General features: G+C 34.4%; 2 pseudogenes; one reads left to right on the forward strand and one right to left on the reverse strand.

The window, feature by feature from the left end:
- Positions 1–10,532: 10,532 nt before the first annotated feature.
- On the reverse strand, positions 10,533–13,911 carry LOC149172576 (uncharacterized; annotated as a pseudogene).
- A 9,652-nt stretch (positions 13,912–23,563) lies between these two features.
- LOC149172577 (GTP 3',8-cyclase pseudogene) lies at positions 23,564–24,662 on the forward strand (annotated as a pseudogene).
- Positions 24,663–24,927: the final 265 nt, after the last annotated feature.

Here is a 24,927-nt window from a genome sequence, read left to right on the forward strand (position 1 = left end):
CATTATCAAATTGGAAGTGCGAACCTTGCAACAGCTCTTTCAAATTTCCCGCCGCCTGACTGTAACTCCATCAAGTTTTTAGAGCCCGGTGGGTCCATGTCTATCCGATTCGACATGGATAAGGATAATGCCTGTCGAGTTCCATAGACTCAGTCAAATACTTCTAGCTAACTCTGCATATTGCCAATTTGATTACTAAGATCAATGTATCAGAGTACTGATTCTATCAATAGTGACTCAATTTTCCAACAAAAATTCAAACCGATCTCGTCAAATTTTCTAAAATGTACCAGAACGTCCAACGAACATTTCAGATGTAGATATGGATAAGACTGTCAGAATGCAGTATTTTATTATTTTAATGGTGAGTAAATTTTTACTCCATTCAATGTTAATACTGCACCTTTCTAAAATTTTCTTGTAAAAAAAAAAAAAAAACCAATAATATCTAACCAACCAAACTTTTAGATGTAAATATGGATAAGGATGTAAGAATGCCACATTTATACAAAATAACCTTATCTAGTGAGTGTAGCTTATCCATGTACATGTACATGAGTTGTTACTCTTTATTTCATACAAAATAACCTTTTATATTGGAATATGGGTTCACCATTTCGAAAAGTTGCTCGTATTATAATAAAATATCAATTTATTATTTTCATTTTTATTTATTTTTAATTTTTAATAAATATTTCTAAATTCTAAATATAAATTAAATTAAGTATTAGTAATATTTATTTAACATGGGAAGGGTTACAATTAATCCAGAAAGAAAAATAGTCACCGATTTTTCCATGATAAGAAGACCCACAATTAAGTGGAAAGAAAAGTAGTCACCAAGTATTTTTGGATAAGAAAACCAATAAGCAAATATAAATGTGTCGTTTATTATTAAGCATGATATTGGCTAAAGAAACGGAATGATAATCTTGGGAGACTCTTTGATCACTATGCAACATTTGAACAATGACTCATCTCCTAAAAAAACCACCTTAAACTCCTTCTCCAAAGAATTGAATGTGCTATGAAACACTTTCTCTCTAAGCCTTTCTATCATATTCTAAAAGGGCAAAATCAATTAAGAAAATTTGGCATGCCTTCTTAATGTGGGTCAAAATGAAATAAATGGATCCAAGGGATGGAGAACTATACCTTAGATATAAGAATGATGTACAATAGTATTACGCCAACATCGCCACAACTCATACAAGGTGGCATTATAAAGGAAAATTTAAGGTTGGATATGCTGAAAATGTAACAATGTTAGTCTTCATTATATATATATATATATTTGTTTAAGCATGTTCTTCATGCTTTATAGGTAAAAAAAAAAAGAGTCAAAGAAGATTGTATATGAGTTGTGTCATTTTTGACATTTGAAAAAGAAAAAGAAATAATTTTATTTTTGTCAAAAAGGTCAGTGAAAATCCAAGGATTTCACCACTCTGGACAACGGTATAAAGGACAAACTTCGACCTATTTGAATCCATGAAGTTCTAAAATAGCAAGCTGATTTTTGTGATTGGAAGAAGGAGAAACAAGTCAAGTTTTAGGAGAGAAAGAAAAGTCAAAGAAAAGGAGGATCAAACCCTACTCTTGATCTATTACAGTCACACGTGCGAGTATTATATGATTCTTCGAGACAGTTACAAGAACAAAACTCAAATTCTATAGCAAGATAGAAAGCTTGACCAATTAGTAGAAGATTTGACCAGATTGCAAAAGATTTTGACCAGTTATGACTTTTGTTGACTTTTACCTGTTGAAGAAGATTGAGAGGAGGGTTGACTTGGTATGTTTTATAGTTCTGGTCTTAGGTTGGATATCTCATTTTGAGTAGATTCAATAAGAAGAGGATTGTTGGGTTTTCTCCCTTGTGGGGTTTTTCCCTAGCTTGGAAGCCTAAATTTTGTGTCTCTTGCTTCTTTGTGATCTTGGAAGAATTGTTTGTGTAATTGCTTGATGAAGAAGGAACAATAAATAACAAAAGAAAGAAGTGTAACTCTCACAAGTAAATACCAAGTAAGAGAATCTACATTATACTTGATTTTATAACATGGTACCAAAGCTAAGGTGAAGAGGAAACACTCTTACAAGGAAGAGACGAGAAGATCATCGTTGTAGCAGCTCAAGCATATCATTATTGTAGCAGCCATAACTAAAGATATCTTTTGGTAGAAGCTCACTTCCAAGTCAATATGTCTAATCCAATGACATTTATGTGCAAGGAAAGCAATAAACTTGAAGGAGCATCCAACTTTAAAGCTTGGAAAAAGAGAATTGACCTAGTTCTTAAAGAAAATGATGTCATGAAATTTGTTCAAGTGAAAATTAAGGCTCAAAGGCCTCCCCTTGATTCCATCAAAGACCACCTTATCACTTTTGTATCAGAATTATCTACATCTAAAGAAGTTTATGATACCTTGGTGAAATTATACTCCGTCAGTACAATAGGTCACATGATAGCCCTAAGAACTCAACTATATCAATAAAAAATGACAAAAGAAGACACTATAGCTTCTTATTTCATGAAGCTATCGAAAATTAAAGATCAACTTCAAGAAGCTTTTGAGAAAATATCTGATTCAGAATTAATTATAGTGGCAATCAATGCCTTACCTAAAGAGTGGGATGGTTTTGCAAGTAGCATCTATGCCAGAAAAGAAGCTCCATCATTTGAAGAATTATGGGCTCAATGTACAATAGAAGAATCCAGAATAAAGGTTAGAAGTGATTCTCAACCTGTTAATGAAGCCTTCCAAGCCTACATGGCTAAATCAAAGAATAATTTTAATAAAAAGAAGGAAAACAAAAATAGAGACATGCCCAAATTTTAGTGCTATGGTTGTCATGAATATGGACACTACAATTCAAATTGTCTTAAGAACCCTAAAAACAAGAAACAAAAGAAAAGGTTTGAAGCATTAATAGTAGAAGATGAAGAACCTTCAAAGAAGTAGAAGGAAGATCCTAGGGACCTCTACTATTGAGAAATCATGAGAATGATGACTAGTGTATTAGGCACCAAGTTTGTGACATAAATTTTAGAAGGCAAGATAACATATCTAGATAGAAATTTGAGGACATATTTAAGGATAGCTAACTCCTTTAGAAGAACTAGTGGAAAGAGGGAGGAGTAGACAGCTTAGAAAACAAACATCTCAAGTGAATTTTTCTTCTCACGTAAATACTAGCAAGGTATCTACTGACCTCAGGAGTTGATTTAGAAAGGAGGTTTTCAACTTTCTTTACTCCCTTAATTTTTGTGCATGAGGCCTAGTGGGGTTTATATGGTGAAGAAAGAGGGTTGAGTACTCCTAAGATAGCCAAGCCCTAGAATCCTAACAAAGGTTTGAGTTTGTGACTGGTTCGGGTAACGTTTGGGCAAAATAAGGTAGGGAATAGGAGACATATCTAGGCATGAGCAGAAGGACATTTAGTCGTAGTATAGAGGATTAGTTCTGAGAAAAAGGAGGATTCTCACAGTAAAGAAGGGATGAGAATTATGTGTAATTTTAGGTTGAAGGAAGGGCTTGTTTTGGAGGTTGAGTTACCTAGTAGGCCTTCCAAAACAAGGTCGCATCTCTTTATCGCAACTGCGCAAGAATAGGGCCCATTGGTGAGGGTTTTTTATTGTGTTTTGCAGGTGCAAGGAAGCCCTAGATAGGTTTGAATGGTGTAAGCTCAGATCTGAGGTTGTTTAGAGGGAATACTTGAAGAAGCGCAAGAGTTGGCTCACTATTGTGTGGACATATTTGTGAAAACCCTAAGGATAGTGAAGCAGTGGACATTCAGTACCAAGTGGGCTATGCTTGTAAGACCCTATGATAGTAACCTTGGAGCAACTAAGTCATTATTGAAAGATATTTTTGGTGCCCTAAGAACTGTCAATTTGAAGCAACAAACGAATAATTAGAGGTTTGTGTATAGAAACCCTAAGGACATTCATCTAAGATGTAGTTAGAGGACTCACAAGAAGGTATATTTGAAGACCCTAAGAGTTGGCTATTTTGGAAAGATGGGTAAAGCAACTAGAGGGCAGAATTATTTGATTCTATTGAGCTACGTTGAGACTAATTGAAGAAATATAGATTGGAAAGGTCAGCCAAGTTGTGTTCAAGTTTGATTGAACACTATATTGGCTTACTTAGTACTGTGATAATCAGTCAGTTGAAGGAACTATGTGATGGACTATCTTCAAGGCAGGAAGCAATGCAGTGCAGGATGTAGTGTTGGACACAATCCAGGATGTAATATGTGAATACCTCAAGTGCAAGATCATGAACTATTAGGACACAAATTTGGAACCCTAGTTCAAGAAGTTGCAAGTTGAGCAAACTCAGTGATAAGAGGGTTGGTTGAGGAAGCTAGAATAATAACAGGTAGTTGATGTCAGGGAAGTATGAGTACTTCTTACACAAGTTGAGACTTTTTGATGCAATCTCCCTATTTGAGAGGAAGTGAGCATGGAATTTTCCTCTCAAGTTGACAATGAGTTAGGACACATGGTTCTCCTTGTGTCATTTATTGTGACAAATTAGGATTGACATCTTAAGTCAAGTACATGGACATGGATAATTAGAATGGTGGATTAGATAAGCATATTGGACATACATTCTTGAGTCATGTATTGAAATGGATTAGGATGGAGATCCAAAGTCAAGTACATGGACTTGGATAAATAATGGTCGTGTGGAAAGACATTTCCTGACATACTTCGGGTATCCTAGGTGGAGTATATGCCTCGGAGAGGTGGTATGGTGTCCCATGGAATGCCTCCCAGTATTGTGCTTTGATAATGTGGAAAGATAGAGTGTACATGTCAAGGCCTTGGTAATGTGACAATGTTGGCTATGATGACACTATCATCATTGATTCTTATCAATCTAGATCCCTTCTTAAGTGAATATTTCAACTTGAGATAGACCTATTGATTCATTATGAACACATCCCTAGTTAAGAGGGAGTGTTGAAAATGTAACTAGTATTGGTCTTCACAATAAAAAATAATTATTGATTGATTGATTTATTGATTGATGGATTTATTTATTTATTTATTATTATTATTATCATTATTGTTCAAGTGTGTTCATCATGCTCTATAAGTAAACAAAAAGGAGACAAAGAATATTGTATATGAGTCATGTCACTTTTGACATTTGAAAAAGAAAAAGAAAATAATTTTATTTTTATCAAAAAGGTCAATGAAAATCCAAGTTGGCCCACTCTGCATAAAGTCAGCCTGTGTGGCTAGATTTCACCACTCTAGATAGCTATATAAAGGAGAAACTTCGACCTATTCGAATCCATGAAGTTCTGAAATAGCAAGTTGATTTTTGTGATTAAAAGAAGGAGAAGCAAGCCAAATTTTAAGAGAGACAAAGAAAAGTCAAAGGAAAGGAGGACCAAACCCTGTTCTTAATCTATTATAGTTAGACGGGTGAGTATTTTGTGATAAAGGGATAGTTACAGAACCGAAACTCAAATTTTACAGTGGGACCGAAAGTCTGACCAATTAGTAGAATATTTGACTAGATTGTAGAAGATTTTGACCAATTATAAATTATGTTGACTTTGACATGTTGAAGAAGACTGAGAGGAGGGATAACTTGGAATGTTTGACAGTTTTGGTCTTATGTTGGATATCTCATTTTGACTTGATTCAATAAGAAGAGGATTGTTGGGTTTTCCCCCTTGTGGGGTTTTTCCCTAGCTTGGAAGCTTAAATTTTATGTCTCTTTCTTCTTTGTGATCTTGGAAGAATAGTTTGTGTAATTGATTTATGGAGAAGGAACAATAAATAACAAAAGAAAGAAGATTAACTCTCGCAAGTAATTACCAAGTAAGAAATCTACATTATCCTTGGTTTTCTAACATGATAAACATATGAAGAGACATGTGTATTCAGATTTTGTGTCTTTTGTTGAACAAGAAAACCATGCATGGGAGGCCACCCTATTAAATACACATGCTCCACCCTCGACATTTGGACATAATCACCTTCCTCGACTTGACCAGACACTTCGCTATGAGATGAGCTTTATGAAGCTTGACATCATGAATAATAATGGTGATTTGATGGAATTTCCTTGTGAAGCCAAGGGCTCCTATAGTAAATATATGGATTGTGTTTGGTTCCCTCATAGAAGTTCCAAGGTGCAATTACAATGGAAGTAGCTTCCATGTCACCCCCAAGCTCCTTCTATGCCATTCCATTTTGAAAGCATTGTTTGGGTTGCTACTCATGGAGACAATGGGCTATGTATTTGGCTCTTTGTGAATGTATTTTCTATGTGTGTCAATGGATTATGTGTTCAACTCTCCCATACTTATGATGAGATGGATTGACGCTACCTCCACTCAGGGGTTTGTGAGATTAATTTGTCTATGTAGCGCGGTGGTAGTTTCCCCATCTGTGGAAACCTTAGTATTATAGATGTTGAAGAGTGTGGGCGAAATTATCAGGTTGGTGTTATTTTCCAGAGATTTGTTACTATCTGTTATCCTCTATTCATCAGGGAAAATTCTTCTATTCCCCTGCTAATTCATCACCTTTGGTGGTTTATTATTCTCTTTCTGAAATACCCCCCTACATTTGGGTTACTCAATTTGGCCAATCCTTAGCCCTGTGGATTCTCATAGATGATCTAAACTCAAGCTAGCCTCCCTTGATGTAGTCCCTCAAGTCTGTATATTTTTTTCCAGATCAATGCCCTTTGACATCTCCTACACTCCCTTTGACAACCCTATCCTATCCAATTCATATTCCCTGAGCCTAGTCTACTATGTCGCTTGGTTTCCGCCCCCCTTCCACATCACCAATGATGTTGACTATGAAAGGAAACCATGATTCCGTTGGAAGCACTAGGGTCTGTAATGACTTCAGTCACCAAATCGAGACCCTTCAGAGGGGGAACATGGATATCAAATGGAAACTTCATCAACAAACAAATTCTCTAATTTTTCTCACGAAGGAAATTCAGTCCCCAAAGGTCAAGATATCTCGTCAAGATGACAAGCTTGATGCACTTTGACAACAGATAGAGAACCTTTTGTGATTGCCTCAAGCACCGATGAACCAGAATATCGCTAGCACTGCTTCAAGCCCTCCCAAAATAACTATGCAATTAGATCTAAACAAGCCTCCATATGAGGCCTTTTTTTCTCCTTTATTAATGACATATTTTTGTAAATTCATCCATCTGCTAGAACAATTTTTTAAGGCGTATGCATGTCGATTTAGTATTGTATTTTGTTTCCATCATAGCATTTTTGGTACCTAATATAGTGCCTCCTTCGAAGACTCAATGAAAAAATCTGTAATATACTAACTCTCATATGTATTTGTTGCAACCGATCACAAAATTTATACAAAATATATATATATATGATATCGAATTTAGAATTTATAATTATGATATCAAAACATATTAAATATGATGATACAAAAATAACAACCACTCATATACCTAAGTGTAGAGTTTTTTACCAATGTCCTCGTATAAAGTTTGTAACTTTTTTTTATAATTATGATTTTTTTAATTAAAACCAACATTATTATATAATTTTAGCAAAATATTTAATTATATTCCTTTCTTATTTTTATAAACAAAATGTGTAATGATGGAAGAACATTAACATACCTTATAGCAATGTGTGTTTAATATAGATATCTATGAGTAGTTGTCAATTAGGTTTAGTCTAGTCTACGTAGTTGCGAATGGAGTCTATCCTCCTCACTTCTCAAATTGTATATTTTTAAACAAATTTCAAGAAAAAATACCAATAAATAGTGTAGTTGCATAAGCTTTATATGGAGGACAATTTTCCATGGATGTTTTGTGGACTTTGTTGAGTTTCGTGTTTTTGGTATTCTAAGTTTGGGTTGCTTTGTGTGGTAATTGTCATAAGAAATGCATTAGTAGGAATATAATGGTGTTGAAATCTTTAGAGATATTTGGAAATTTGTATTGCTATGAATTCATGTGAGCAACAAAATGAAATGTGAAAGGTTTATTATTGATAAATTTTGTTGCAAATAAAAAAAAAATTATGATAATGTCAATTGCCAAAGGTTTATTATTGATAAATTTTGTTGAAAATTGAAACAAGGGAGGCTGCGAAATAGCAAGTCCCTGTCACTGAGTAAAGAGGACAAATTACTATAATTGGAAACATAAGACTATAATTATGTGACTTTCATTACATGAAAGAAATGAGATTAACTTGTAAATACAGTATTGGCAATATAAGACTGATAGCTAAACACAATGTTGTATAAGCAAGAAAAAATGTATCAAAATAAGAATGGCACCTGTCATGGCATAAAAGCATGAAATCACAACCAATTGCTTCTGTCGATCCAACACCAAAGGTGATCAAACCAGAATGCAAGTTAACAATCAGTGTGAAAGCAACACACGTTGATCCCGCGAAGATAAAGGTGGGTACAAAGGCATAATAGGCAAGGACATAGGCAATGGTTCACCTTGTTGGAGATCCAAATCCAAAACCAATAGTTTCAAGGCCATTTCCCACAGTCAATCAATATCTTGGTGCATAGCCCGATAAGTAAGCAGGGATAGAGACAGAGACAGACACAAAGCTAAGTAGGGATGCATTAGTAGAAGCTTTAGAAGCTTGACCCGCAACCGATTCATAGAGATCCAACAAAAAAGCCATCTTGTTGCAGATCCAATTCCAAATCCAGACCCATACCCAAGAGCAATTGGATCAACCTTTGCCTCTAATGCCTATGCTTTTGCAGGTACCTACACCCTAGCTTATGGATGATCTACTACTTAACCATTTCAAGGGGCCTCTCCTACTATATATGCTTACCCTGTACACTATGGTAATTATCCAGTCAATGAACCATAAGAAATAATAGGATATCCACCAACGACAGATCTATAGTCACCAGTTGAAAGAAATGAGATTAACTTGTATATATAGTATTGGAAATATAAGACTAATCAAAGAAAATGAAACAATCCATCAATATAATAAGGGGTTGCTAAACACAGTGTTGTATAGGCAAGAAAAAAATATATCAAAAGAAGAATTCCACATGTCATGGTGTAAAAGCATGAATTCACAACCCATAAAGCATGATGAATACTATGATCATTGGTTCGTAGTAGAGCTATGAGTCAATACATCTTTGTTACTAGAACAAAGTAATGTGATTACTTATGGTCAAAGTGCTGAAAAAGGTAATAGATCCTTGTACATTGCCTTATATCGTATTTTAGCTCTATTCGCCATATTGAACATAATAAATATTAGACTAGTTGTACATTATTATACAATACCAATCAGTTGGAAGTCTCTAATTTTGACATAGAGTATCAATACCAGCTAATTACACATCATGGACCCAAGTAAACTAATGGAAATAGTAGAGATACACCCATCATGCTTATTCAATGGGAATAGTAGTAGATAGGCCCAATTTTATCTTATATAATATTGTATTATATTTGTTGGATGACATGAATATATAATAGAAGTAGATAAAAAATACTGATGTAAAAAATGGCATTGGGTTTCATAATAAGATGCATATAATACACATATGATTCTTAGTTATGGGTTTTATAGGAGCTCATAGATTACAGAGCTTAACACCAGAGCCTAATACGAGGATCACCATGTTTAGCGAAAATTTTAAGGATGGAAAATTATCTTGAAGTTTAAAAACATTGACGAATCTCACTAGTCCCTAATATGCAAACTATAAAATGTTTATTGATGTATTTGTGAAATTATTCAAATTCATAATGATTTTATGTATACTCTCTATATAACGTTGAAAATTTTTAAGGTAAAATAATTTTATATTGTGAAATTTGAGCAAACCATTTTTTATAAAAAATGGAAATTGGCGAATCTTTTTTTTTTGGAAAAATCATGGAAAATTAGACCACCTGCGAATATTAGCCCCTAAAATTTTCCATGACACTATTCATTGATTAGATATATAAAGTAATTGATCATAGCTCAACCTTACAATATCATAATCCATATAAGTATGTGCATAAGAAATACCCTAAGCTGAATAGAGATGTGATAAGAGTCATACACATGTAACAACTTAACCATAACTAATACATGTGTTATGTAAGCTCCTTGTATCTCATATGTCAAAACACAAGTAAATCCCAGGAATCACTTATATTACCATAAATTGATAGGTCTGAATATGGTATAATCACAACAGTATGAGTTCCAACTTCTTGAATAGAGATAGATCATGAAATGTGTATATAAAGGGCATAGATTATGTGAAATAAGTGTGTCATATATGCTCATCCCTCCAGCAGAGAGATGAAAACGTGAAAATACATTACCTTCAGTTTATTGTTTAAAAGAAAATAATATCTTCAACATTCAATCTTTGGCAGGTTGACTCGCCATAGTCTTGAACAATGATATATACTTGTGCACAATAAGCCACTTCTCGTTATGTCTTCTAAGAATGTTTATGCATCCACACTTATAAAGTTATTTACAAAATATGCATGCGTCTATGTTCTAATGAGTGAATACATGTAGATCAGCATTATATATGGACACAGTGACAGTGGATCCACGCTCCACTTATGCTCTTCAGTCTCCAACTCCTCTAGGTGGCTTCTCAGATAATTGAAGAAATTAGAAGCTTCAACAAATCCCACAACACAACTATTAGCCACAATGCCAATCCCTTTTCCTAGCATTCCTCTTTTCTTCAGAAGTAGAAAATATAATAAATAACACTGTTTGGAGTGATCCATGAATATGAAGTCAAGTTATGGAACTCTTTCTTCCTCTAGAAATCTATCCACTTCCTCCAATTTGGCAGCCATCGTTCCTTCAATCACCTTCACCTTCAATGACAACCCTAATAACAAATCGAAAAAATGTAATTTTAACATCCACTAGAATACATAATCATTTTCACATTGCTATGCATAGGAAACATGATTTAAAGAAGGTTTTGAAATGATTTATTGCTTTCACATAGCACTACATTAAAGATTTTGCTTTTAGATTGAAGTCGAATAAGTTTGACTAAACTCTAAAACTTGTGGTGTTCCATGGGTTATGCATTGTCTGTGATGAACAAAAGTGTATAACAACGCAAAACTCGCATATGCCATAACCAAAAAAAGAAGAAGAAAAAACACAAAATATAATTGAGTTTGAAATATGTTTATCTATGTTAACTTTATTATCTAGTGTAAAATGGCTCTAAAATATGTTTTAAATGGATCGGTTCCAATTTAACACAGAAGTTTGTTATATGATCGAATAACACTCACTTATTTATGTAGTGTACTACAAATTTATTTTAGTTGAGTTGTAGTTCTTGTAAGTTAACTAATTAAAGCTATGTTGTTTTAATTTATTCAAACCTATCAGCTAATGTGAAATGCCTTATGGTATGTCATCCTTTTTGAGTTAATGGGGTCTCAGGGCCTTCTCACACTGTTTAATGTGTTGGAATAAAGTCAAAGTGGATTAATTTTCACTTTGGATTGCAGTAAGGGTTAAAGAAAGAGTTAAAAGTTTCATGGAAAATTATTTCTAAATAGTTTAAATGGTTTAATAAGAAAAACAATGAGACAAAACTGTTAAAATGTATGAGTTTGAACTAATCTACTAAGCTTGACTTTTTGACTTCTAAAACTCATGGAATTACATCTCTAAGGGTACTTTGTAATTTATCAATGATTCTCCTGTGTACTTTCCGCATTTATAATAACATAAAAACACTTTTAAACCATTAAAAAATGTTGCATTTCCCTTCTAAAATATCAACTTTAATCAATTCAAAATAAGTACTCAATTAATTGCATGAATTGTTTAAACAATTCAACAACAAAGTCAAGTATATGAGTAAAACCACATATATGCAAATTGCTAACCCTATGAATATGGTATAGTATAATTCATAAATAAAGTATAAATCATAAATGTAGTAGAGCAAGATGGTTCACAAGGCTCAATTGTGCTAAATTCTTTGTTAATTGTGGAAAATCATTCCCCAGATGCACTGTTAAACATTAAGTTTGATGAACTTAGTTATGTCAATATTTCATGGACATGATACTTCAACAAAGTAACAGATCCATGAGCTAAATGAAAACAAACCAATGTCAGCTTATTTTCATCTAAAGTAAGTGAAAAATGGCCTTTGGATAGATCAAACCATTTGAGTCACATAAAACCTAAGAAGTAGGGCAGTTTAAATGACAAGCCTTTCTAAACACTTCAGAAGACCAGGATAATATCTGAGAAGGCTTGACCTTTGAAGATTTACCCAATTAAGGGTTTCATTTAGAACAAAAGGGTGGATTACAACCTATGTCAACCCACAGGTACTCCAAGATCTTGACTGTTTCTCCTTTGCTTTTGTCAGGTTCTTTGTATGAAATTGAGTCCTTGTAAACTGACAAATTGGGTTCTTTGTGTGAAATTTAGTCCTTGTAAATTGACAAATTTAAACGCTTACTCTAAGGCTAAGATATTACAATATAACTTAGCTCTAATTATACTTCCAATGAAGATTCTCTCATTTATTCATTGATATGAACCAACAAATTCCTTTAGATACTAACATATTGAAACCAAAACCAAAAACAAACACTTGAAATACTGACATCTAAAAGTATTGTAGAATGTTGATATAAGCAATGATTATACTCACAGATAATGAGTCAAAGCAGTGCTATAATGTGATCTCAAACCTTTATAGTTATCCATTGAGATTCTTATTGTCTACATGTAATCCATACAATTTCCAATCATGTTATCTCTAGACTTTTGTATAAGCTTTAACATAACAAATTATATGAGTTCTAATCACAATAAGAAAGATCTTCTCAGATCTAGGAACATTCTACTATATTTTGATTTTGAACTCTTGAAGTTAGGGGCTGAAATTTAATTTCATGTTTATTACGTCCACATTCTGACAATGTCTCTTCTAAAACCATTTCTCAAAACAAAAATGATAACAAAAAGTTAAATTCTTATCTACATGCTCAATAATTTCTCTGGCTACACTATAGTTTTGTGGATTCATTTATATAGAGACCAACTTGTCGTCTGGCTTTGTCATCCTGGAGGTAATTCTTATGGAAGAATAGCCACAGTAAGTTTCAAGCTCCAAGGCCACTTTAGGATCAAGCCTCTGCACTGCACCATCCAGAATAGTGATCTTCTACTTGCCTATATTCATCAGCCAAGTATGATGAGAAAAAATTTCAATGGTACTCAACACAGACTCTGGATTTCCCTTCTCTGCATTTTTCAAAACAAATTTTAGCAGGACTGCTTCTCTACCATTAGGGGATTTCCCTGCTAGCCTTGCCCTTTTGCTGCAAAGAAATACAAAGTATGACCATAACCTTGACATGATTTGAGGAAAAACCATTCTAATGCTTCTTGTGAATACTACTCACAAAAACTTATATAGAAACAATATATATCTCAAGTTGGTTGAGTTGTATGAAAATGAATATATTATAAAATTTAAAAGTTGATGAGCAATTGAAATTGATAGACACAACAAATGCTAGTGGCAATATATAATAGAGAAGACTTTGGGATTTGTCACATGAAAAATATATATTCTGTGTACTGTTCAAATTTTTTATTGATTTGTTTGTTGCAAAAAAGAGAAAAAGTGATCTATAGGAAAAATTTATTCTCTACATTTTGAACTTTCTTCTTTTTGAATTCGGGGAGAAACCAAGGTATACTTATTCCCATCAGCAAAAAAGCTAGTTTTGATTCCTTAGAAATGAAGATTGGACAGAAAATGTGCCAAACAGTGTGTAACAACAACCCCACTGCATTGATTGGCTGGCTAAAGCCCTTTAATAGATAGACTAGACTGGTTGAACGACCTGTTGACATGGCAAATGTGCACAATGCAAACGAGGGGAGCTAACCCGATCGTAAGCCCCAATTAGACCTGCTTTCGTTTGGAATGGATAGCTTCGACGAGTTTTAAGGGACCCCGTAAACTGTTTGAACATGTCGAAAGATTGCTTCGGGAGGAAGACTTCAATTAAATCAACAAAATGAAACAGCTAACCTATATGTATTAAATCCTATCTATACTACTTCTAACTACTCTAATATAGTCCTAGCTACTCTAATCTATCCTGCAAGAGCATGATACAGAGGTTTAAACATCATATATATGTTCAGCATGAGCGTGATAAAGAAGGTTAAACATCATGCATAGATTCAAGTCCAAATGAATCAATCACTAAATTCACAGCTGGACAAGACTATATTAAAGCTAAATTGAAATCCAATCACTCATATAAGAATCCACATTCTTCTATGGAATTAAAACTACAACTGATGTTTAATTTAGTTTCAAATCAGAGACCATTCACAAGTTAACGATGAAACTGAATCACGTTCAATTTAACAAGACTAATAGTGAACTGTAAGTCATCAATATGCATAAATATAAATCACATTTACATTCATACCAGTAACAACACTCTTATCCAAAACAATACAATGAGTCTGAAACTAAAGGCTCCTTCCCCCAAAAATAGTCCTCCTCATTCACAATAAAGCAACATTGTTCTTCTCGAAAATTAAAAGCCCTTTCTCCTCTTCGGAGGTAATACTTATGCAAATGCGAACGACCCTCAACCTTCCATGACCTTTTAGGTCCCTCTTGTTGTTACATAGATCAGTATGTACAGATGCGAAAGGTTGGTGAAATTACCGACAAGTTGAGGTCACCCTGCCTCTTCATCTTCCCACTGTTTCAGATATGCCAGTCAAGTACACAGAGATAGGATCATTAGCGTGACTACTGGCACATAGAAAGCATAATGGCCGGGTCGATTCCTTTCCTGAGGAAGTGAACAGATGTTGGTGAAAAGGGTGACTGTGTGTTGCCTTTCCATAATGGAGACTGAGACAACTTTGCTTGTGGAATGTACAGGAAACGCGTGGGGTTGTGGCCAAACCCTTAAATGCAGCGCTTCTGCATACATGGCTCTTCGAATCCCCTCCCGCGTCCTTTACTTCTCACTTGTAGAGATAGCTATCACTAGCTTCATGATTGTGAGTGATATAACAGAGATAATCACATGAAAAACAAATGATGCTTCCATTAACTTTCATAACTCCCAAGTAAAGTTGGGAGTACATTTGGAAATGTGACATGAATATAAAATTGGGAAATTAATGGGAGAGGACCATGTCTTCTCCCAAGTAAATATGAAAGTACATTTGGGAATGTGAGATGAATATATATATATTGAAAATTAAATGGAGAGGACTATGTCTACTACCAAGTAAATGTGAGGGTACATTGGGGAATGTGAGATGTAATTAAATGGAGAGGACCATGTCTTCTCCCTAGTAAATGTGAGGGTACATTGGCGAATGTGAGATGAATATATATATATTGATAATGAGTTGGAGAGGACCATGTATTCTCCCTAGTAAATGTGAGGGTACGTTGGGGAATGTGAGATGAATACAGATATTATTTGAAATAATGGAAGGAGGCCATATCCTTCCTAAGATTCAATTTGAGAAAGTAAGTTGGGAATTTGAATAATAGAAATCATGAATTTTATATTAGATCAATATTTCTCAATATTTTCAGATAATGTAAACATTAATAAAATTTGCAGGTTAAGACTTAAGTGGGGCATTACATACACCCCTCCTTCAAAAAACTTCGTCCCGAAGTTAGAATGAAAATATACAAGGAGTTCAAAAGCATAGCAAACCAGAGAGAGTTATAGCAATAAAATTTGATATGTCAGACAATGACATTACTTCCCATCAAGAGTCTCCAACTGATCTGTATCCTCCCATTCATCCTGACCTACTTCCGTTCCCACCCTATCCGTCCTCTACTACTTTATCAGTGGCAACGGCCATACTAACCACTGATAAAACCGACATGGTGGAAGCATCGAATACATCGACCTAGCTTCCCCAACAGGCAACTGACAATCGTCATCACACATCTAGGGGAGCATGTCCACCACTGCCCTCCCACGATTCCAGGTTTTGGAGGATACACGGTGGGAAATGCCTCCACCCCTCCTTCATAACTAGGGTCAACGCCCTAACATGGACCACACTATAGAGCTGGTTGGGCTTGTCATCGAATAATCCAGTCAAGTAGTCTTGCCACCTATCATTTTCATTTTACTCATGTCATAAGAGTGCATATCAAGTAGATACCAAATGTAATAGAACAATGTACATCGTACCTTTCCTCATTGGTCGTCTTGACCTTCCCCAATGGAATAGTAGATCTTGGTTATCATACGGTTCTTTCCAATCTGTAGTTTAGTTCTCATCCATGCATATATATATATATATATATATATATATATATATATATATATATATATATATATATATATATATATATAACCACAAAATAGATATAGATACATGATCTTAAACATCATGTTTATTAAGTCTAGTATCCACGTGTCAATTTTTTTGTTGTTCATACTGGAACTAAATCTTACATTAGTTAAATCATAATTTCACTAAGTCATTGATTAGATAAATCATATCTACTTAAGCCCTATACGATGCAACAATAACTCTGACAAGTCATGCACTAGATAAATTGTAACCAAGTAAGTCATACATTTAGTCATGCATCCAACATTTCCATCATCAATATAAAATCCATCAATTTATTTTCATATGTCCAACCAAATGTATATAATGTTCATAAATAACAACATGGAACTGCAAAATAGAACCTTAACATAGGTAGCTATCTACGTCAAAATGGGCATCATAAACACTCATGTGACATCCTTGTGGAACCCCTCGATAACAATTAGAGTTGAAACAGATTCAACTGTCCATCATGGAAAATAGCATTTGAACCTAGATATGCTATAAGGTGGTAAGCAACGAATTAGTGCACTATCAATTCCACTAGAAGGTGCTAGTATAAGTTTCATGCATATAATTTCTTTAATACCTTAGTGAATATAAAAGTCCCACTCTTCCAATTTGTTGGTTTTTCATCTTCCAAACCAATTAGTTAATCTTGCAAATAAAAGACTCAAAACTTTAGAAACTGTCTCCAACATGATTTTCATACTTTATTTTTTTGTAAATTGAGAGAAATGTCCTCTAAATGTCAAAGGTTCAAATTTATTATATTTTTAATCATTGTTTACTAGTACTAAAACAATTTCATGATATATATTGCAACTCACAATATGACCAGACAAATGAGAAATAATTAAACGAACAGAATAATTGCCTTTGCCCTATTGCTATTAGTATTTCCCTTCTAAATCCCACCACATTTCTAAGGATTCCTACTCCTTTCACAAGTGGCCAGTGACCACATAAGTTGCGAAGAAAGTTGAGGGTCCTTTTATCCAAAACTAGAGACACATTATTTTTCACGATATTTTTATTCAACACTAGAATAAGAGTAAGAGTGTATTCTAATATTTCCACTGGTCTTTTATTGACTAAATAAGCTTCCATTCTAAAATCCCAAATTCTCTACGATTTGATCTTCTCATATAATTTAAGATCATTAAAACAACTATCATAGTAGCCTTACACAAGTCCATGGTATTCAATCTATGTTATCACTAGAAAATTCCACTAGCTATTGCGTATCCATGGAAAATAATCCAAATGTGTGTGATGGTATTCCAGACAATAAACTTCATATTTAGTAACAATGAGAAATCCATGTATCAATATTACTTTAAGGGATCAAGGAAATTCACCAACATTCAGGGAACATCCACCACTAGTTTGTACAAATTATATATCCCAATTATATATCTTGTAAACAATGTGCACTTAATATTCCAACTGTATATGATGGCAATTTCAAATTTCCAAGTGAATTATGACAGTTATGGCACATGGACAGTGACCATATTTCCCAATATTTGATGTTATCCCCTTCTGTGTATTAGCCTTTAGGCTAAGCAGTCATCACCAAAAAAGGTATGCCAACATCAACATTGAGTATGACCATTAGAAGAGTTGTGAAACAACAACATATGGATTAAAGGGTATTCTTTATAATCAGCAATTCAAAATGTATCGAGGAGATATTTCTAGTGCTTAAAAGAATTTTCACCAAAAAATTGTCATTATGAAGAACCCAAGTATAGCATATCCAGTGAAGTAATTGCAAGAAAAAAAACAATGAATGTCATACATATGTTACTGTGTAAATGATGAAACAATGGAGAAATGCTCCCTTAGTGCTTCCAGATGTATACCAATTAATGAGAATTCAAGTGTTATTTCAAATATGAATCAAATTTAAAACAATGTCAAAATTTTCCAAAATTCAAGAGAGAAATGTTGTAAATGAAATCAAAGTTCAGATTCCAGCATGCAATGGTCAAACTAGTGCCAAATAAACACATTAATGATGTTCAGATACGATAGAAGGACACCAGCACCAAAGTACAAGACTATGTATGTAAAACAATGCATCCACAATAATAAAAAATAGAAGATATATACTAGTTCCAGAACAAGAAAGTTGACATAACAATGATGCAAATACACCCCAAAGCTTGATCATTCAGGACATTAGCATGAACTCAGGAATTCTGTATTAAAGGCAAAAACTTGAACCCGTAGCAACAGAAGATAGAACTAGTGTGATGCTAGTATTATTGAGTAGATATTTGGGCTGTTATCAACACTGATTTAGTTTTGGATATACCTGAGATATCAGTCATGCAAAAATTGTCGAAAAAAGGAAACATTTTGACAGAGCAGAGTGTGATCTGATTGCAGATTAGAAAACCTTGCTCGTAAATTCCAAAGGGCTGAGAGATAGGCTTGTTCATGCGTTAATGTGAGTCTTTAGAAGATGCATCAAGCTACAAAATACCAAACCCATCATGAATACTTGTAGATCAGAATAATGTGATCTCAAACTCTAGACATCGAACTTCAAGAACACAGATCGTTCCAATTATATTAGTCAGATTTGTTCATCTTGTTTTGGCAAGACTCTGTCCTTGGAGATGTTTTCTGCTACTAGATTTATCAGAATGATTGCAAGAAAGCAATGGAAACAGACTGAAAATTAAACCGTTTATGTGGTAAATTGTTCCATCATGGAAGTGACATGGAAGGCATGAATCTCATGCATTTGAATGTTATGATGAGTAATAAATGATTATTATGCCATTAGTGTTCTTTATTTCTCATAAACAAATTCAGATCTGAAAAGAATTAGATTTGTAGCCCTGAACGTCAAGCACTTAGGGCAGAATTTATTCAACTTGCCAAGCAAGTCATTCACCTTGATTTAGGGTCGACGCTTCTGTGTAGATCAAGAAAATGGTGCAACACTTATCCTAAATTCTTAGTATGTGAACTTATGGGAGTAAGAGCAACCATTTAACATACATTTTGAGGCCTGCTTTAAAAGGAACCCAATTAGAAAGATGTGACTTTAAATATTTAGTGTAGATCTTTAGATGTGACAATTAATGATAAACATAAGTTAATCCTTAATCCTGGCAATGCTAAAGATAAACCATGAACTATTGTTTAGCATGTGAGATCCAAGCATTCAAAAGATATGAGAAATGAAACACCCTTGGATTTAATCAACTTAGACAAAAATTTAACAAGCAAACCCTACGCTATAAAAACAAACAAAAAGTAAAGTGAAGAATTTTTGGGGGCTTTTTGGTTGAAGATGTTTGATGGACCAATGCCTTAAGGGACTATGGAGTCACTATGAAAAATCCAAGTGTAGTTAAGGGTTTATGAAGAGAAACTATCGATGCCACCTAGAGGATTGCCTCTCAAGTGTTATATAGGGCTATATTAAGATAAGTTGAATTTGAAGTGTCTTATGTAGTGCCTAAGAATGCTATCATTTGTTATTCGGCATGCAATAAGATAGCAATATCGTTTGTGACGGAAAAGAAAACACTTATAATTGCATCAAGAAGATAAGAGGCATATCCTGAAGTCTTTGAAAGAGGAGGGACAATCTGATATAGTTGCAATATCCTCCCTAAAATAGGCTAGAAAGAGTTTCTCAGAGACATTAAGGATATGTTTGTTATCTGTTGTGCCCAAGAGAAAACCAAGCAAATAAAAAAATAAGAAACCTATAAGTTTCTTACGGTGTAAGACTAAGCAGAATGGCAGCACAAATGGAAGTTGTAGATTATCATAGTCTCTCCAGGAGAGAGCTTCAGAACCTACACCTCTCGTTAGAGTTCGAAAGCTTTCTACATTGCAAGTGGATTTTCCAAAAGGCACAAGGCCAATACATTCAAATGTTGGACAATCTAAACAATAAGGTCAGGGCGAAAAGGGAAGCAACAATAGCAAACACATCGACAAGGAATTGGATAACATTTTTTTGGACACTTGGTTCTCAAGGAGCTTAACCACCAGCTACTGCTTGACATTGGATTTATATTGGCATACCAAGGAGTCAATTGCATGTCACATGGACACAACCTCAATGAAAGAAAATTCTAGTCTAAACATCATTCTTGATGAATTACACCAACTCAATGATAAGGGCCATCACATCCTCATGACCATTCAGGGCTCCAAAAGGGACTAAAAGAGATTAGGAAACTAGGTGTGTAGGAAGATTCTAATGCTACAAATACAAACCCAAAGATCAAGGCAGGAGCCAACAACTAGTACCCCATCTTCCTAGCAAAAACGGATAACTAGCACAACAATCCTCTGGCTCATATCACTCTCTAAGATTCTCATTTTTATGCTTTCTACTTTCTATTATGTTAGCTTAGGTTATGGAAGGTAGGGTCCAACCCATATCTACCACTGTCTAGGTGCTAGAAGGCAAGGTTTATCAAACAATAAAACTATTCATGTTTATTTTGGTTGGGACATACACAGATTTAGCAAACAATCAACTATTCATGATATTTTTTGTCATGTTATGCACAATCCTTCAAGTTAGCACAAGTGCTGACTAAGAAAATAAGTTGGGGTTTACCTAACCAAACTTCCAGTTTGAATGTGAATTTTATTGTTCATATGAAATTTGAATAGCTAGTCTTATACTTACAAAAAAAATAAAAAAATTAAACATGTGTCTTAATTAAAATAATGAATAGAACATGAGGAGGCACAAAATTTCATGATGTATGGTAACATATGTGCAACCATAACTTGCACATCGTATTCCAAGATGAAATATTTATAAAATATGTTGTATCAAACCATGTTCAATATCAACTATCTAAAATATTGGTAGTGATCCACATACCCAATGATATGTGCAACCTCATGCCTAACATATGGGTGAAGGAGGTGCAAACAAAAGAAGACTTTCATCCTTAGGCTGAGTGGTAGGAACAATAGCAAATTCTCTAGGTAATCAATTACTATAACATCATCTTTTTTCTTTTTTTTCTTCAGCCATAATCAATCAACAATTGTGACCCATGGAGAGAACATGATTATAGGGAATAAATTCACCACTGCCAATCTGAACAGATATAAGAATGCATGTATGAAAGGGAGAGGAAGATTGTGAGGAGATGGTTTATAACATTTGCAAACAAAACTGACTACCATAAAAAAAATACAAATGCATCAAATCCTGAGCAAATTAGTTATTTAACAGTGATTTTTTGTATTGTGCATAAAAAATTTAGCTCAATAAGTATGACATGGTCTTTGCATCTCAACCACACAATTCAAACAGAGTCAAAATCTCCAAAATTAGCCTCTAATGCATGAACATATCCTGAATTTGACAAGTCACTTGAATCATTAAAGGTCTTACTTTGAATAAGATATAGACAATGTTGTTGCATGTGGAAGTCATGCACAACATGCCTTCCTTGAAACAAACGAGATGGTGAAATGGATTTCTTCCATATATGGTTTTAATTTCAAATACTGAGGAAATGAATTTGTATGATAACCTATATCATTTTAGTGCCCAAAATCCTATGTTACCAGAAACAGAATAGACGTTGGCATTCTTGCAGTTATAAGGTGTAGAAACATAATAGGACAAACAACTTTGTTTTCTAAATTGGTTTCCATTTCAAAGGCTCTCCTCAATAGGTTGAGAGACCTTGTGTGCTACCAACTATGAAGAATGGACAGGGAATCCTTTCTAGAGTAGCACAACTCTACCATTGAAGATCCTAGGAAGTTCTAGCAATTCCTATGCTGCTCTTGTGGGAAGGGGATCCTTTCATTCTAGTTCCCAATTCCCAAGAAACATGGAAACACTAGAATCACTTTTGTAATTCTTAGGAGTAGTTCTTGTGCTCCTTTGACCACACTTGAACAAGATCATATCGTAATCCAAAATTCAAGTTGGGTGACTCTACATAGGTTGAGTCCCGATGGCTTTAAGTAATATGTAGACCTTCTTGATCTTTGGTTCTGCACCAATTTGGGAAAACGTGGAGATCGACTTTTGTGTGTTTGTGTGTGCTTTTGATGAAATAACCTAGTTTGTTGCAATAGCTTAAGAAATCTAACTTTCCAAACTTAAGGAGAAGATGACTACGTTGATCTTGTAATAGAATCATGCTTGGGATTACATTGTGGTAGCAGGCCTTGTAGTCTAGTGCCTTAAATGAAGGACCCCTCCAACTGTGAAACTTAGACCATTGTCAAATATTTTTACCTTGTTATCCTATGAGATCAATACCGCAATGAAAAAAAAAACCTTTACCTATGGCTGTCTTTTAGATATTACCTATGAGTTTGGATCTCCAATTGGTTCACCTGCTCCTAATGACCTCTAGGATTAAAAAAAAACATAATTTTGTTATCAAGGACAATAGAGTCAATTTTAAGATATAATATTCAATTTGTTTCAGTTTAATGGTGTATTGAGGGAGTTTGCTTCATTTCTTCACTAATTCTCGTTCAAGCATAAAATCCGTGTTTAAATTGCTTGGTATTTTTAGCAAATCAATAAGGGATATCTCCTTTGAAACAAAACTATTTGATGCATCCTTAATGTACACATTTGTATACTCCTGTGGTTGGCTCCTATTGCTCACAAGGTTGTTGAGAATAGAAAGACAACCTTTTCAAATATTGGTGCCACTTACAGTTGCACAATTGATCATTTTGCAAAGAAGCCATAACACAGATATTAATGCAAGGTCCCCATAACTTTTCACTTGCACTCCTATTTCTTCTAAAGGTTTTGTCCCGTGAGACCAACCCAGATTCTAAAAGATGCTAGTGATATGGTGTAACCCTATTTTCTTATAAATGTTAATGTTTGAACATCTTTTGCTAAACTGGTTTGATGTTAAGTATTTCCATTGTATAAAGGTACTGACAATTTATTAGTTCTATAAGACGGGAAATAAGTTTGGCAGAATTGAATTTTTATATTTGTATTGTGCATGTTATAGATAAATGTTACATTTGTGAATTGAAATTTGTCATTTCCTGAAGTGGTTTTCTGTATGAATTTCTACCAGGATGACAAGATGCAGTCATTATATTCCTATCTAGTACCTGCCAATTCTATGAAGTATTTCTCTTCATCTCTATTTTTGGAAAGAGTAAGGCCAGTATCCCATGCTATTTCTAAACTAGGCTGGAGGTCATTGGCAACTTCTGCTGCAAAGTCTGTCACAGAATCATCTGTGGAAAATGCAACTGTATCAGATATGCTTATTGATTCATTTGGAAGGATGCATACCTACCTGAGAATTTCCGTGACTGAGTGATGCAACCTAAGGTGTCAATATTGCATGCCTGATGAAAGTGTGGAGCTTACTCCCAAACCAAAGCTTTTGTCTCAAAATGAAATTATATGCTTGGCAAACCTTTTTGTGTCTTCAGGTGTGGATAAGAGATGGGGAACCAACTATTGGACCAGACATCGAATATATATGTGTTTGCTTGTCCAGAATAAAAGGACTAAAAACTCTGGCAATGACTACAAATGGTCTTACCCTAGCAAAGAAGCTTCCAAATTTCAAAGAAGCTAGATTGAATTCATTAAATATTAGTTTAGATACATTGGTTCCTGCCAAATTTGAGTTCTTGACCAGATGCAAAGGGCATGCAAAAGTTCTGGAATCAATAGAAACTACTATCAATCTTGGTTACAATCCTGTGAAGGTAAATTGTGTTGTGATGCATGGGCTAAATGATGATGAGATTTGTGACTTTGTAGAAATGACAAGGGAAAAGCTGATTATTGTGAGATTCATCGAGTTCATGCCTTTTTATGGCAATGTGTGGAATGTCAAGAAGCTTGTTCCTTATGCTGAGATGCTTGACACAATTGTAAAACACCACAATGGTCTCCAACGGCTTCAATATCATTCATATGACACAAAAAAGAACCTTAAGATAGATGGATTTGTGGGCACTGTTTCTTTCATTACATCAATGACACAACATTTTTGTGGTGGATGCAATAGATTGCGTCTTTTTGCAGATGGAAACTTCAAAGTTTGTCTTTTTAGTCCTTCAGAGATAAGTATGAGGGATGCAATACGTAAAGGTATGGATGATCAAGGATTGCAAGAAATAATAGGGGAAGCGGTCAAAAGGAAAAAAAGCTGCTCATGCAGGCATGTTTGATTTAGCAAAGACACCAAACAGACCAATGGTTCACATTGGTGGCTGAGTAATGAAGTATAAGAGAAACAAGAGTAGTTACAGAGGAGGAAGAGGAACAAAGGGTTCTAACTGCTTCCAGCAAAGATGAAAATAAGAAGCCAACAAATTCCACTTTGAAAGAGTTTTCCGATTCAGGGAAAAATGAATATGTGGACCAGTTTTTGAAAGTATTCGATGTTATGTTGAAGAAAGATTTTGATGGAGGTCTTCCTATCAAAGATGAGAAATAAATCGGTCGCAATTCCTGCAACCAAGCTGCAGAGCATGGAGATCAAATTGATCTAAGGGCTA

This window comes from Pinus tabuliformis, chromosome 4_2, assembly GCF_031772625.1.
Source record: "Pinus tabuliformis cultivar Carrire ecotype Pingquan chromosome 4_2, CPIR1, whole genome shotgun sequence".
Lineage (NCBI taxonomy): Eukaryota > Viridiplantae > Streptophyta > Pinopsida > Pinales > Pinaceae > Pinus > Pinus tabuliformis.